This window comes from Macrobrachium nipponense, chromosome 27 (genome assembly GCF_015104395.2).
Source record: "Macrobrachium nipponense isolate FS-2020 chromosome 27, ASM1510439v2, whole genome shotgun sequence".
Taxonomy (NCBI): domain Eukaryota; kingdom Metazoa; phylum Arthropoda; class Malacostraca; order Decapoda; family Palaemonidae; genus Macrobrachium; species Macrobrachium nipponense.
In genome coordinates, this window is record NC_087216.1 from 63,448,993 (window position 1) to 63,463,992 (window position 15,000).

Here is a 15,000-nt window from a genome sequence, read left to right on the forward strand (position 1 = left end):
ATATATATATATATAATTCTATAGTATATATATATATATATATATATATAGATATATCATATATATATATATATATATTATATATATATATATATATATATATATATAGGGCTAGTATTGGTACAATGCACATATACATTTGATGGGATCTGAAATTAAATTAAATCAATTAACTGAATGAAACTTTCTCTATCAGCAGGTATGAAAATTTACACTGGAACATAATCGTAAATTTAGGCCTCAACCCTCGCTGTCCCCCCCCCCCCCCCCCCCCCCAGCGCAACAACAACAAAAATTAGGAAAACAAAACTAGACATGAAATTATACCTAGGCGCTACTGCTATTATTTTTTAGGTAAACTGTTTCTGTCATATTTTTATTTGTGTCACTGCCTGGCAATAATTCTTTCGAAAACCTGCCTGGCACAATTCATTTAACCTTTTATCCAGTCATTTTATTTTTTCTTTTATTTTACTGCCTCATCAGGAACGTTTTGAACCTGCTAAGACATCTGTAAATTATTTAGAAAAAGAATTGGGCAATGCGCTAATTTTCTTTTTTTTATTCTTCATTTACCATTAGTACTCTTCTCGAACTGTTTCCATTTTTTAGTTTCTGGAAAAAAAGAAAAAAAAAACTATGCGCTGGCTTTGTCTGTCCGTCCGCTTGTCCGTCCGCACTTTCTCTGTTCGCCCCTAAATCTAAAAATACTACTGAGGCCAGAGGGCTGCAAATTGGTATTCTCATCCTCCAATCATCAAACATGGGAAATTGCAGCCCTCTAGCCCCAGTTATTTTTATTTTATATAAGGTTAAAGTTACTCATGGATCGTGCATCTGGCAGCGCTTTCCGGAGCCGTGGGACGCATCCTCACTCTACTGTATCCGGTCGGCGGTCACGGTCATATAGTTGATGGTTATATATGGTATACCGAAAACTCGTTGTGCCCTAGAAACTTCGGCACATTTTTTACGGTTTTTTTTTATTTCACTGGGCCTTACGAAATTTCCCGCATTTCTGGACGCAGAGTTTATAGTACGAAATGAAGCTTAAAAAAAAAAAAAAAAAAAAAAAAAAAAGTTCGCTCATTAGCTACATTTGTAAACGTTTTTCGGTTTGGGCAAAGATTTTGGCTAGTTATCCCATTTATAATTCCGTTTTAGAGATCCGATTATAATGTTAATAAAATATTACAAAACTAATTAAATATTACAAAACTAATTAAATATGACAAAACAACGAAGATACAGTCTATGTTGAAATAAAAAAAATACCGTGTTCACTCTTTTTCATGAAAACCTGGTTAATTACCATCAACAATTAAGAGGGTTTATGGAAGAAAGCGAAGTAGCTGATGCCAATTCCGGTATAATCTTGACCTGATTCTGTTCTGCCATAAAAAATATTTAGTGGAACTCACGCATCTTTTTATTAATATTACGCCTAATCAGTTTTCATGAACACTGGCCTGACTTAATTTGAAATAACGATGATGTTTCTGACATCCGATGAGGATAATATAATATAATATAATAATATATATATAATATAATATAATATATATATATATATATATATATATATATATATATATATATATATATATATATATATATATATATATATATATATATATATATATATATATATATATATATATATATATATATATATATATATATATATATATATATATATATATATATATATATATATATATATATATTATATATATATGTATATATGAATAACTTTTTCACGAAATATATAAACGTGATGTTATGTATAAATAAAGGTAATGCCACAGAGGAAAATGAAAAACGAAAATTGTCGGGATTTGGCTAATTTTGTACTGCCCCTTTGTATATGACTCTTTGCTCCTAAAACAAATATTGTTTTCTGACTAAATCCCTGTGATGGAGTGTGGGTGGCTGCTTCAGTATTGACGTTCGTCTCGTAATAGCAGATTTTCTCGTCGTGGAAAAGACAAAAACAAGTAAACAAGGTTCTATTTCCTTCATGCCGGTATCACCGATTCGTGGAGGACAGTTTTTTTTATTTACTTTTTTTTTATTCGTGAGGAGGCCGATGGGATGGGCAGCTCATACTCCAAATGAGTGACTAGGACATAATAGATAAAGATCGACGGCTGCTGACTGAATAACAAGATTTTACTTGTTAAGAAAACCTGAGAGAAGCGATTTCAGAAGAGAAAGTTTCCTTCGATAACAGAATGAAAGTTGTTTATCACTGAATGGAAGATCCGCCTTACAAAATGAAAGCTATCACTTCAATAATGAGAGTTCTATGTTGGAAAATGAAGTTTTTGAGTTAATGATAGCGGAATATGACAAATGAACAAGACCTGGATGTAAGGACCTACTTTATGGGAACAATTGAAAGAGGACAACATTATCTACATGTTAAACTGAATAAGAGTATCTATACCTGTGCCAAATTCAGTTACTTTATAAGCTCATTCATGGAGTATCTACACTGCTAAACCTTTACATATTTAGAGTCAATAGTAATGATATGAATCTACACCAAATCTTTATTGATTCTACTTCAAAACAAGATTGTTTTATTAGTCATTATATCATCAGATAACTGATCTTTCTATATTTCCCTTTACCTACTGATACTTCTTTCGGAATGAACACCTTAATGTTCTTTGGAAGCTTGAATTTCAGGTCAATGGCCCCTTTGGTGGACTTGTTCCATATAACAAGGGTTCTTCATCTTCTATATACTAATTATTAGTACTAATTATAAGCATATTCGTCTTTTGAGATCTGTATATTTTACTCGAATCATTTACCGTCCGTAACTTCATATGCATTGTAAGACGTCTTTTATTCTTAATCCACAAAATATAACAGAGTGCTTTCAATCTCAAGACCACCTGACACCGAGAACAGATCCCTCGCCTCTCAGTATTTTATTACCATTAAAGCGTCCAATTCTCTTTCATTCTTGTCCTCATACTGACCTGAACTAACATAATATGCACTTTAATCTAAATTTTACTTTCTTTCTTAATCCACAAAATAATAACAAAAGAACTTCAATCAATATCCACCTTAGACCAAGCAACTCTTGGCAAGAAGAGACAACTGCCCCCCGCACCCCCCCTCCCCCCCGCACCACCACACATTTATTATATTGAAATCGTTAAATTTTCTTTCTTTCTTGACCCCATATCGACCTGACCTACCAAACCATTATACCCTTCTCAAACAGTGGAAATTGTATCCATAATCATAGGGACACTAGGCATGATCCACAGATCGCTGGAAAGGAACCTGGAAAAACTAGATGCTGAAGTAGCCCCAGCATTCATGCACAAGTGTGTTCTACTGGAAACAGCGCACATAGTGAGAAAAGTGATGGACTCCTAAGGAGGCAGGATGCAACCCGGAACCCCACATTATAAAAACCACCCAGTCGAATAGGATGATTGAGATAGAAAAAAAATAATAATGAAGTTTGCAGCATTTCACAGCCTTAAGTAAACCGAGATTAATTATTCAACATCAATTATTAGTATTTCTATCCTATTTCAATTAATTTCACCACAAAAATAATATCTGGGGCTTCCAATTAGACAGCAATGTTCTCTTCCTCTAGGAATAAACTCCTACACCTACCTTTCACCTCTTCTCTCTTTCAAAAATGTCCTCTCCTGTTTTTTTTTATCTTTATCTCTACCTTTATCGTATCCCCTTTCGCCCTTTTCGAGGAATTCCTTTAATCGTGACGAGTTTCCTGTAGCTGGAAAAATAATCCGCTTTTTCACCTTCCACCCCGAAACTTCCTTCATACGATATTTCATTTTTCTCTCTCGTCTTGGGTAGGATTTTTTTTTGCCGTACCCTCACTCGCATGGATACGCGGACTAGCGGGTATGGACGCAAAAGTGAACACATAACTCAACACAAACATACATACATACATATATACATACATACTATATATACTATATATATATATATATATATATATATATATATATATATATATATATATATAATATATGTGTGTGTGTTTGTATATGTGTATAATATATATATATATATATATATATATATATATAGATATATATATATATATCTATATATTCAGGCAGACGCATACGTCAGCAAACAGGAATCCAAAGCAAACGGCAGTCAGCAGTACAATTAAGTATTGATTATAAGTAACGTTTCGTGTTCCTTGAACACATCATCGGTCTGTAAAATATGAAAAAAAGCTACAAAATAAATTATCATTTCAAAATATATTCTAAATCAAAACCATTCATTATACTCTTAAAAAATCCAAAAGAAGAAAAAACAAAAAGTGCAAAGGAGAAGACGACACGTGGGCGTTTAGGGAGGGCGAATAACGTTTGATAAACAAAGACTCAAGGGTTGTTAAGTAGGAAGATTGTTTGGCAGTTACAATAATAAAAAAAAATGTTTCTTATCAACATTGATATTGCATTTAGCGGCATGATTTCTAACGCTAGAAAATTCAGGGTTAGCAATGCAGGATGCTGCTTTTGTTTGCAATAAACAACTCTACTTGCAGGTTGAGGGAGTTGCTACGGGTTCTCCTTTGGGCCCGTTCTTCGCTCATCTTTTTATGGCATCTTTGGAGGAAGAGTTTTTAGATAACTGTCCTAAATCTTTTAACCCCCCTTTTTATAGGAGGTATATTGATGATACTTTTGCCGTGTTTAAGCATTCGTGCCAATGTCTGGATTTTCTGGATTATGTCAATTCTATACACTCTAAAATTAAATTCACATAGGACAAGAGAATGTGGATATTTTGGCCTTTTTAGACGTTAAAATCACCCGCTATGATCATAATTTTAGTACTTCAGTTTTTATAAAAAAAATACTTATACAGGGTCTTGGAGGTAGCTTTTATAGTTCTTGTTTCTTTTCATTTGAAATGACTGCAATAACTACCTTAATTTTTAGAGCTCTCTGCTATACATCTAGGTGGGTTAATTTCCACTCTGAGATTGAGTTTTTACTTGAATATATAAAAGAAGACTTTTCAATAATGTGGTTAAAAAAATTTGCCACGTAATTTTTCTAATGCCGCTCTGAAATTTAATGTTCCTAAATTGACGATGTAGGCTGCAATTCTATTTGCGCATTCTGATCTTCTTAGATCCAAAGCTAAACAAATCATTGAAAAGGAGTTTGGTTTTTTAAAACTGAATTTAATTCTTATGAATCCACTTAAGATTGGCGGCTTTTTTATCCTATAAGGAGAAACTACAGACTTTTATGAGGTCCAATATTATTTATAAATTCGAATGCCTATTAAGAAGGGTTATATGTGTTTTTAAGAAAATCTAATTAGTTTATTATCGAACTGTATGTTAGCTTCACCTCTATGCCAGATTTCATCTTGATTGGTTGAATGGTGTAGACGTCCACTTGGAACAAACAGACAAACTCACCCGTTTTTCCACATATATATGTATGTATGTGTGTATATGTATATATATATATATATATGATATATATATATATATATATATATATATATATATATATATATATATATACGTATATATCTCAGTGTCCTTATATATTTTATGCATAAATAGGAATGGAGCTCAAAGATAACAGTAATTATCATCATTCACAAACTATTAAATTTTTTTAAAAGGTCTAACATGTATTCATGTAAGAATATAGCTCTTGATTTTTTACATGTTCAATACTTATTCTCAAAGTAATAATCTGACCGAAAATTGGGAAATACATCTCAACTCCGGGAACTGACAGTCTTCCGAGACGGACGGAACGCTGTTGGTTGAACTTTCGACAGCAGATAGGACCTCTGAGATACATTTTTCAAACAGTACGTTCCACTCTCTCTCTCTCTATATATCTCTCTCAGCCTTCTTGATAGTCACACAAACATTTTTCAAACGCCTTACTCGTCTCTCTCTCTCTCTCTCTCTCTCCGCCTTTCTTAGTAATCACAAAACATTTTTTTTTCACGCCTCTCTCTCTCTCTCTCTCACTCTCTCTCTCTCATCTCTTCTCTCTCTCTCTCTACTACTCTCTCTCTCTCTCTCTCTCTCTCCGCCTTTCTAATAATCCACAAACATTTTTCCCACCTACTACTCTCTCTCTCTCTCTCTCTCTCTCTTTCTCTTTGCCTTCCTTGCGAATCGCTTCTCTTCCAGCATATCTACAGCCAAGTCGATTCGAAACCAATTCAAACTTTAGTCTTTTATCTTCTCTACAGATTTTTTTTCCTTCGGCTTAAAATTCTCGACAAGATTGAGAGATGAGAAGACGCATTCTTTCCGGAACAACGTCAATAATCCTTCGAAGCAGAAAATAATTGTGCCTTTGGTTGTGGATTTTAAATTTTTGTTTGGTATCATATATTTTCAGATTTTCGTATCGTGGTTTTCATAGCAATTTTCATTAGTCGTCGTATTCTGTGAATGGTAAGAACTTTAAAAATGCGCATTTTTTAAATTTTTTTTATAAATACTATTGAGACGAATATCAAATCAATACTAACTATGATTGACTGGCATAATTGGTCGAAGTACTGAAGCAATATAGCTGCAAATACATTATTGTTCTCTCTCTCTCTCTCTCTCTCTCTCTCTCTGACTGTAATCTGGTAATAAGATTATATTAATTTTTATAGCCTTTACAAATACAAACCAACTAAAAAAATCATAAAACTAAATATTCCTCATAAATGTATATGTATAGACACATACATACATACATACATATATAAACAGTGTGTGTGTGAGTGTGTGTGTGTGTGTGTAAGTACAAGTGTGACTGAAGTACCTGCATATCCCAGCTCATTTAATTTCGCGTCCAATGACAACAATCTTTCTGACGTAGAAACAAAGACCTCACTTCCCACAAAAGCGACAGCTAACGTATTTTTCTTGTGCAAGTAAGTAATGAACCTACAGGGGAGCCGGGTAAGGGGAGTGGGGTGGGGTGGGGGGGAGCTTGTCGTTGATAATTTAGGAGGGTCATTACCGATAACGATCGCTGCTGTTGTTTTTCTGCGGAAAAGAAATGATGGCGAACATGACAAAGAAAGATGTGTCATTGCTGAAGACGACTGCTTCCGGATGAGGGAGAACACAAGTGATGGAGAATAAGAGGACAAGAGGAATAGAAACAGAGAAGGGCTGTTTTAAATGAGAATACTGAGAGAGAGAGAGAGAGAGAGAGAGAGAGAGAGAGAGAGAGAGAGAGAGGATTTTCTAATTTCAATGAAACAATTATAAATGAATGCTATTTGGTCACAAATTGACTTGGGTGAAGTAATGAAGACAAATGACTGTTGAATGTGTGTGTGTGTGTGAGAGAGAGAGAGAGAGAGAGAGAGAGAGAGAGAGAGAGAGAGAGCCTTATAAACTAACAATTACTCTATCCATCCATGTATATCGAACCGATAACACTCAAGTACCCAACCACTTTTAAAAGATAAACAAGAATAATGTGGTGTTTATTTATCTCTTACTTATCCCGATCACGACAGACGAAAGAGAAAGAAGAAAACTAAGATATGGTTAAATAATAAACTTGTGGAAAAATTCTTTGGCAAAGGATTTTTTCAAGGAACGGAGATTAATAGACGGATGATTAGACGAATGAAGAGGCAAATAATAAGAGATGATAATAAACAAGTATCTGAGAAGAAAAGAATATTTGGAATTTATACGATATAATTAGAGCGCTCACTGTAAGCAGTAGTGGTTGTTTTCATTCTTTGGTCTTCACTTCGAAAGACATTTATTATTCTTCATATCTATTATTATTATTATTATTTTATTATTATTATTATTATTATTATTATTATTATTATTATTATTATTATTATTATTATTTAGAAGACGAACCTTATTCATATGGAACAAAACCTCAGGGGTCATAGACTTTAAATTCAAGATTCCAAAGAATATTAAGGTGTTCCTTAGAAAGTAGCACGAGCAGATAAAAAGAGAGAGAGAGAGAGAGAGAGAGAGAGAGAGAGAGAGAGAGAGAGATCCACTTATCAAAAAAAAGAAAGAAAATAAAAAAAACGCGTTAACAAACATAAAAATGCAAAAAATTATCAAAATGGAAGGAGAACTGCATTAGGGTATTGTTGCATCTTCGCTTGAACTTCGAAGTTCCAATAGCACGACCTCCTCTGAAGGGAGATGTTCCACAGTTCAGCGGTGTGAGGAATAAAGGTCTTCTGGAACTGAGAAGTTCCACAGCGAGGAACATTGACTGCCTCTACTTTATTTCTCTGTTTTCTGAGTTTTCTCTTCCACCTTCGACATTTTAAAATCTTCTGTAATCATCGTTCTGTAATCAAATTGTTCAAATAAAATATGTAGGAAATATTGATAAACTCCTGTATTATGATCTGATTTGCTGACGTTTGTTACCGAACGTTTGAAATCTAGTTACCAAAACCAAATACTGGATAGAATCATCAAATAGGTGCATTAAGGTACCAAAGAAATATACAGAAGACATTTGTAAAAATACTCATTTCATTATAAAAACAATCCGACTTCAGTTATTTCAATGGCCTTGGAATAGTCACTAATATATAGATTCATCTTTCTGCTCTTTCACTATTGACTGAATTAACATATTTCCGCTAAATCGACGAAACAGAATGAAATAGGGAGGATGTAAAACAACAAAAAAGACACAAATAGAAAGACAAGATCATTCGAAACATCTAATAACATAAAACATAAAATGTTTGGGACGTGAAAACTAACATTCGAAGAATCTGTATTCAAGGGATTCGTTATTTTAATAAAAAGACGAAAATACATATTTTTTTCTTGGAAAAATATATACATATATCTGCTAAGATGCCAAAATAAACGAATTTCCTTATTTGGGAACGAAAGCCCTTCAAAAGTATGAGATCCTTTTGGATGGAAAAACGGACGCGAAGCATTCTCGAGAAGTAAGCCGCCTGAGAGATTTAGCCAGCTACAACAAGCTGAAAAACATTTCTCTTAAATGTTTCTTTCATCTCATCTTTTCCGCTTCTCAACAGCACCGAGAGATGATGCAGGAATATGAAACCCTTCAGAAACAATAAGACATTCTATATGAAAGAATTCACCTAACTTATTATTCGACCTGCGTTTCGTTACGTTTACCGAAAGGAAGTTGTCTTCATTGTTGAGAATTCTTGACTCAAAATGAGAAAAAAAGTTTGCCCATTTAAGTATTAATAAGCTTAACTCCTAGAAGAAAGTTCGTCCTTCAAAAAACAGTAAAACTCGATAGGGTGATATACAAGAATTATGAGAATCCTGTAAGAAATATGAGAATATTATTTTTAACATGAAAGCAACAGTACATTGAAGCAGAACAATTTTAACTATGTAATCAAAAAGATATTCTTTAGTCTCTCTCTCTCTCGTCTCTCTCTCCTCGTCTCTCTCCCCTTCTCTCGTCTCTCTCTACTATTATATATTATCTAATATAGTTATATATATATATATTATATATATATAAATTGTAAATATATATATTCATATTAAAATATATATATTTAAATATATAATTATAGATATATATATATAATATAATAATATATATCATTAAATTACAATATATATATATTATATATATATATATTATATATATTAATATTATATATATTTAATTATATATACTATATATGATATATTATATTATATATATTTAATTATATATATAATACTATATATATATATTCATATAATATATATATATTATATTTACTATATATATTTATATATATATAATATATATATATAATATATATTTTAATATATATATATATATATAATATATATATATATCATATAATAAGTTAATTTATAATATATATTATATATTATATAGATATTTATATATATGTAATGTATATTATATATATATCTATATATATATAATTGAATATATATATATATATATATATAATATAATATATATATATTGAATATATATATTATATTACATATTTACATATATTATATATATATATATGATATATAATTATATATATATATATATTATATATATATACATATATATATATTCAACTATATATATATATATATAGTAGTATAGTATCTATATATATATTTATATATATCTTATATATATATTGAATATATATATATATATATATATATCTATCTTAGATCTATATATATATATCATATATACTATATATCATATATAATATATATTCTATATATATATATATATATATATATATATATATAATATAATATATATACTTATAATATATATATATATTATATATAATATAATATATTATTATATGATATACATATATATATCAATATAGATATATATATATACATATATATATACTATATATATAATACTATTATATATATATATATATATATATAAGATATATATATATATATATCTTATAATATATATATATAGATATATATATATAATATATATATATATACACATGTCGCGCTTTCCCCCCTACATATTATGAGAATGTAGGCTTATCATGGGGACTAGATCATCAGAGAGGCGGCAGAGCCAGGATGACTTCTGCATGTGTTTTTATTAAGTGACAGTGCATACTGTGTTGGATGGGTGAGTGTTATTATATATATTTTGGCCAAAGTGTGGCTGGATTGTATTTGAATATTTATTTAGAGATGTTCTGTTTATATGATCTTTTGATTATGCTCTTGTGCTTACCAGGGTGTTCTCCTGTCTTCTAACAGGCGATTCTTGATATGGGGGAATTGTCCTGGAGAAGAGTGGAATTGTTCTAGAGAAATGGGAACTGACTTAATTTCTATGGTGTACTGACTGTGTTGACTGTGCCTAGTGTTATGGCTAAACTAATGTTAGTGTTTGATTGATTACCGAGGGTTATCTGAGTTATTTGGGCTTCGGAGTTTAACGTTTCATTTAATCATTCTGTTAAGAATCTGAGTTATTCAGTTAACACTTTGCTTTTAAATAAATGACTATTTTTGTAATTCACGACTCTGATTTGATGACCTTAGATAATGGAGGGCGAGGTCTATCGAGAGAGAGAGAGAGAGAGAGAGAGAGAGAGAGAGAGAGAGAGAATGTGTTACCAATTGCCTTTGGCTGCTCTTGGTCCATCGCTACTTTTAAAAATATGAAAATGAGATAATGATCATCTCGTTTATATATATATATACTAGTATATATTATATATATATTATATATATATATAATATATATATATATATATATATATATATATATATATATATATATATATATATATATATATATATAGTATATATATATAAATATATATATGTATATATATATATATATATATATATATATATATATATATATATATATATATATATATATATATATATATATATATATATATATATATAATATTACATAGAAAAAAATTTCAAATAAATTGTTTTCAAACTGTTTTCTCTTTGAAAGGAACAAACAAAGTTTATATGCATCAATATTGTTGCTTTCAAAACTTCCATAGATATGTGTGTGTGTGTATGTGTGTGTGTGTGTGTGTGTGTAAATCTTGTGAGAAACGGCTATATCGATATAAATTAACTTTGTTTCAAAGAGAAGACAGTTTGAGAATATGTGCTTTAATATTTCTCTTAGGTAATCACTGAAGACTACAACATTAAACTTATAACGCAATGTGTTAAGGAAATTAGACTATTTATCATTGTCTTTACATTGTTTTCCATTCCATAATCAGCAATGGTTGCATGTTGTAGTCATTAGCAATATTGGTTAATTGTTTCTTATCCATTAATTATTGCTGGATTATTATTTCTATTAAAAGGTTCTAAGGCTCCAGAAACCCCATCTCAAATCCCATACCCTGAACCTCCCGTGTCAGTTGTGCCATAACCCGAAACATCCTCTGAGCATGAAGAGGAAGTATTTGGTCAAAATCTCATCATCAGCCACAACAAGAACATCTCGCTTGGCTTCCTGTTCCACAACCTCATATTAACATGCGTCATAGCATCTCTGAAAGCTTCAGATGAAAGAGAGGTGGAGGAGGAGGAGTAGGTGGAGTAGGTGGAGGAGGATGAGAAGGATGAATCAGCTCCTCTTAAGACTGTTGATCGTATTAAGATTTAGGCGAGTTGCTACGATCATCGAGGGAGGAGCTTAGATCATAAAAGCGCTTTCCTGTCAGGCTGGATTGAACCTTTGTTTGTCCTCAGTTTTCCTTATCGATTCTGAGGAAAGATTCAATCCAAATCCGGTCTGCGTTCGGGATTTTTTTTCATTATCTGGATTAAATGAATTATCATTATTATATTATATTATTCAGAAGATGAACACTTTTCATGTGGAAGAATTCCACCGCCCCGTCCCGCCCCCCCCCCCCCCCCCCCCCTCTCCAATTATCCTAATATTTTTTACGATTCTATCACAGGAGATGGATTTCATTATGTGCTGTCAAAGTGGGGTTTTTGATGGCCCCTTCCTATGTGTGGCAGGAGATCCTCTTTGACAGACACATTGTGGTCATTCTAATATCAACGCCGGGATACGAATTGGTATACCATATTTGTTTGCTTCTGGGGTTATTCCTGATGAGCAGTTCCTTAGTTCGGCGGTTCTTGTAATAAATGACGCATAAAAAGAGACTAGAGGTCAAACTACTGTTAGATTCCACACATCAGCACAAAAGCTATAATGTAGTCAACACTGCCGACTCCTTACAACCCCATCTACTCACCAAAGCCCTCACAGAACGTAGAGTTAACGCTAGTGGTATCTCTCCTGTGAGTTGAAGAAGGCAGTGATGGAGCTACGAGAACAAGAGGACATAACAGTTTGACGGGCAGACAAGACGGCAGCCATTGTTTTCATTGACACGGCCGAGTGCCTAACAAAGGACTACACTGAAGACATCAAGAAAGAGGCCAACAATATCATCAGTGCTGTGAATGCCGTGAGAAACGCTGTTCAGTACATCTGCACATCATGGGAGGCTACAGCCTGGGATACCTGTATAGTAACATCAAGACTCTCAAAAATGGAAGCCCCTCCGCCCCATTACCAGCCAGATGCCCAACCCTACTTATGCCTTGGCCAAACACCTTCACCAAAACCTAACACCCTACATCCAGAGCTGCCACAGCCTGCATTCTTTGGTGGTGTTCCTTGAAGAAATTCACGACTCCGCAGGAACAGGAACAGGAACAGGAACATCGCTTCGCTGGACGTAGAACCCCTATTCACGAACGTCCTGGTTGATGAAACTAGACATGATCATGGACAGTGTCTACAGGGACCAATCAGCCCCTCCACTCAACATTCCTGAAGCTTCCTTGTAGGCCCTCCTCAGGTTTTGTACAAAGAAAGCCCCGTTCTCCACCCATAGAGGCCAGATGTTCCACCATAATTATGATGTAGCACTATGATCCCTCTTGGGCATTCTATTCTTCATGGAGACTATGGAGGAGAGTCTTCACACAAATACGACGTCCCTGCAATATGCAAGATATAGAGATGACATCGTTGTTCAAGCTGACGATGAGGAAGAGGTGGAAGCTGTCCAGTGAATGTTCCAGTTTTGCAGCATACTGAACTTCACCGGATCCCTTTCCTCGACGTTCTCGTGAGTAAGACTCACTCATTCTGAAATATAAGCCAAACCAATAATATTGACTTTTACACAGGCGTGTTACTTGCACTGAAAAAGCAGCAATAAGGATAACAGAAAAGAATTTCTGCAAAATCAACGCAGCTGAAGCAGAAATCTCTTTTTATTAAAATTATTAGCAGATAAATGTAATACGAAAGAGATAATTCCAAGTTACAGTTAGGAATAAAATCAAATAAGCATGAAACATAAGAGAGAAATAAGCAGATACACTGGATACGTTTCTTCTTCTTTAGGCTACATAATTAACATATTTCAGTGCTTGTTATGTCAGAGATAGATATATTTTTAATGGTTTCCAACTAGAAATACAGAAGTTCAATTATTACAAAACCCAGATAATTTTTCTAGAGCGCCAGTTCTCTGAACCGGTAACCCTTAAGTACTCTTAGGTTTTGAATTAAAATCATTTTCAGAGGAACATAAAAATAATTCTCCATGATTGTATGAAATATGAGTTATGATTAAACAATCTATACTGCCCAAATTTTATTATTGTACAGATTACCTATCCTTCATTAAGGACTCATTAAACTCTAAGTCGTTAATGCTTAAAAATACAGACTTTCACCTTAAAGGACGATGTAATTAGGATAATGAGTAAATGAAGAGATTAGATTCTATTCCACGGGAATCAAAAGAGACTAGAATCCATTTCAGGTAATTTGGCTACATTTCTGTCATATCTGCCACGTTTATGGTCATGAGTATTACAGAGAAGTAATTATAAATTTAATGGAATGAGAATTTTTGTCTTGGCTTAATACATTTATTTCATTGTCTTTATTTTGCAATTGCGTCAATTAATGACTATCCCAGATTTAAGCTGGTAATATAATTGCCTTCAATATTACGTACAGTATATTCATCTAAAGCTTCAATTTAGAGTTCTGTCTTATTTCGTCTACCACTCGGGAGAATTGCCTTGAAAGAAAAAAAAATAACAGAAGGTATCATGAAACTGAGGAGAATTAAACAACGATATCATTTTCCCAAGATGCAGAAAGCATAAAATTAGGCTGATATAGACATTTAGAAACAACAGAGGGTAGGGGAAGTAAGATTTCCAAAGCCATGTAGCAGAAGGAAAAGTGAGCTATAAGACCAAAGACCACCAAAGACTATCGTTTCATTGTCTGTAGATAAATACATCGAAGATTGTTTATGTCTTCGTTGTTTGTTTGTTTGTCTGTGTGTTCTTACGTTGTGGTTATTCAGCAACGGGACCAAAGGCTTTACGTGACTTCTGAACCACGTCGAGAGTGAACTTCTATCACCAGA